The sequence below is a fragment of the Eriocheir sinensis genome, unplaced genomic scaffold (assembly GCF_024679095.1).
Source record: "Eriocheir sinensis breed Jianghai 21 unplaced genomic scaffold, ASM2467909v1 Scaffold852, whole genome shotgun sequence".
NCBI classification, from domain to species: domain Eukaryota; kingdom Metazoa; phylum Arthropoda; class Malacostraca; order Decapoda; family Varunidae; genus Eriocheir; species Eriocheir sinensis.
Genome location: NW_026112222.1, coordinates 20,321 through 23,420, shown reverse-complemented (window position 1 = coordinate 23,420; position 3,100 = coordinate 20,321). Strand labels below are relative to the sequence as shown.

At 51.0% G+C, this 3,100-nt stretch overlaps 1 long non-coding RNA gene across 2 annotated transcripts; it reads right to left on the bottom strand.

Annotated features, from left to right (window-relative positions):
• Window positions 1–669: 669 nt before the first annotated feature.
• Window positions 670–1,504, bottom strand: LOC126994710 (uncharacterized). 2 transcript variants are annotated; one of them, XR_007749507.1, is made up of 3 exons: window positions 1,431–1,504; window positions 1,209–1,319; window positions 670–986 (listed from the first exon to the last, which is right to left on the bottom strand). It is a non-coding gene; the product is annotated as an uncharacterized LOC126994710 (long non-coding RNA). The 2 variants fall into 2 exon arrangements; XR_007749506.1 differs by having other exon boundaries at window positions 670–875.
• Between the last annotated feature and the right edge of the window lie 1,596 nt (window positions 1,505–3,100).

The following is a 3,100-nucleotide window of genomic DNA, read 5'->3' as shown; positions in this document are numbered from 1 at the left end:
TTATTATTTAACAACATGAAGAAGCGTGTTGCTGCAGCCCTGTCACCCGCCATCCGACGCGTGAACTGCACTACTTAGCCGACTAGGCAAGATTACAGCAGAAAGAATTTGCTGGAGGCCAGTCGGTCTTCATGGACATAGCACCTCCTTTATTACCTAACACCGATTTCCTCGATATACGGATATTTTTTATATCACATCGAAGCAACGATGGGAAACTCTGCATCTCGACAGAAATTCAACGTGTGGGTAACCCTGGAGCGAGGCTCCTCCCTGGTGGACTCCATCAAGCTCTCGTGCAAGGACTCCACCTCCTGCCTGAAGAGGAGGCGTACGGTCGCCTCCGTCAAGCTCCCCGTGGAAGGATGGTCTTGCGTCGCAGGGATTCAAGGCTGCCACGCCGAGGGTGAGCTGCGTGTGCCCTTGGCGAAGCTGTGCAAGAAAGACGGCAACGCGGCCGTCAAGGTGCAATGTGCCTCGCTTAGGAAGCCAGTCTTCACCTCTTCCATCCCACTGGCCTGGCTGCTGGACAACATCAGCGGCCTCCACTTCTCTCTCTTCTGTGATGACGGGCCCGTCTTCAGCAGTCTCAGTGCAACGGGAGGCGGTGTGGCGAGCCCGTCCGGGCGTGAGCCCTGCACCGCGTGCGGCCACTGACGGGTGGCCAGGACCGATGAGGCTGATGCATGGGCAGCCTTTGAAGTGACGACCCATGATGACTGGTCCGTGGAGGCTGATGTTTCATGGGCAGCCCCAAACTTGGTGACCTCCGCTGCTATGGTCGAGGCTGATGCATGGGCAGCCTTTGAAGTGACAACCCATGATGACTGGTCCGTGGAGGCTGATGTTTCATGGGCAGCCCCAGACTTGGTGACCTCCGCTGCTATGGTCGAGGCTGATAATTCATGGGCAGCCTTTGAAGCAATGACCCGTGATGACTGGTCCGTGGAGGCTGATGATTCATGGGCAGCCCCAGACTTGGTGACCTCCGCTGCTATGGTCGAGGCTGATAATTCATGGGCAGCCTTTGAAGCAATGACCCGTGATGACTGGTCCGTGGAGGCTGATGTTTCATGGGCAGCCCCAGACTTGGTGACCTCCGCTGCTATGGTCGAGGCTGATAATTCATGGGCAGCCTTTGAAGCAATGACCCGTGATGACTGGTCCGTGGAGGCTGATGTTTCATGGGCAGCCCCAGACTTGGTGACCTCCGCTGCTATGGTCGAGGCTGATGATTCATGGGCAGCCTTTGAAGCAATGACCCGTGATGACTGGTCCGTGGAGGCTGATGATTCATGGGCAGCCCCAGACTTGGTGACCTCCGCAGCTATGGTCGAGGCTGATAATTCATGGGCAGCCTTTGAAGCAATGACCCGTGATGACTGGTCCGTGGAGGCTGATGATTCATGGGCAGCCCCAGACTTGGTGACCTCCGCTGCTATGGTCGAGGCTGATGATTCATGGGCAGCCTTTGAAGCAATGACCCGTGATGACTGGTCCGTGGGCTGATGATCCATGGGCATCCGCCGGTGGTGACCGCCATCACCGATGAGGCTGATGATCCATGGGCACTCTTTGAAGTGACGACCCGTGATGACTCGTCTGATGAGGCTGATGATCCATGGGCACTCTTTGAAGTGACGACCCGTGATGACTCGTCTGATGAGGCTGATGATCCATGGGCACTCTTGGAAGTGACGACCCGTGATGACTCGTCTGATGAGGCTGATGATCCATGGGCATCCGCCGAATTGGTGGCCGCCATCACCGAAGAGGCTGATGATCCATGCCCATCCGCCGAATTGGTGGCCGCCATCACCGAAGAGGCTGATGATGCATGGGCAGCCTTCGAGATGATGACCAGTGATGACTGGTTCGTAGAAACTGATGCCTTCCTGGACGTCACGGCCATCTGTGCTGTCGTTGTGTAAATTGTCATGCTTCACTAAGCAGCCTGGTAACACACTCACCAGTGAGCCCCGGCGCAGGCGCGAGCCACATCGTGAGCCACACTCCCGGGGAGCGAGACACCCTTCAGTGACCGTCGCTCTTATTACACCTTCAGGGGAGGAGCTCCAGCTGTATTTCTTTTCTTATCAATGAAAACCTTTACAATAAAACTATTATCCTATTAATGAATTTACCTTACCTATTAATAATAGTGTGCCTATCACAGTGAAATTCACCACATGCACGACTGTCAAGCCTCTTCCATTCGACTACCATTCTATTAGCAAACCAATTCCTGCCTGCATGTTTAACAAATCTATATTGATCTAACGACCCATGGCTAAGAGTGCATGCCCTTTTACGAGCAGACCCTCATTAAAGGCCGTCACCCATCTATAAACTTTAATGAAGTCTACTCGCAACGTCCGCCTTTCCAGGGAATGCAAATTTAGACGTTAAGGGCAACCCTTTTTACGGCACGCGTTCCTTTACTCACCAGTTACGGTCATATTGTACATTACACCTTTTTAAATACATTGGAAAACAGTACAAGAAAACTACTACTACTACTACTACTACTACTACTACTACTACTACTACTACTACTACTACTACTACTACTACTACTACTACTACTGCTACTACTACTACTACTACTACTACTACTATTGCTACTACCTTTATTTATATATTTTTTTACATCTTGGCCTATGGTGCCGGTAGGCTTTCTTTGGGGGCCTGGTAGTCGGCTCGAGCCCACCGTGGCGCAGGCAAGTGTTTATAGTGACGCCATCTATTCGTGGCTCATGCTGCCTCCCGAGCTCATTCTTGATTTCCCTTTGACAGCTCCTCAAGACTCTTAGACCATAGCCACGGAAAAACTCAGCACAGCGCCCATACACCAAGTTCCAACTACGTGTTTCCAGACCTTATTCCTATGATATCAATTTTCCACGAAGCACTTTACTTGATGATGAACACCTCTAAAAATTATCCATATATCTCATATTTACTGTAATAATGATCCAACAATCTGATGTCCACTGATAGTAATAATTTGACGCAAATGTGCAAAGCAAAAAAAGTAATTGGGTGTAAAGTACTATATGTGGAATTCAAAGAAGGTGAAAAACTATAAAACCTGCCGTTG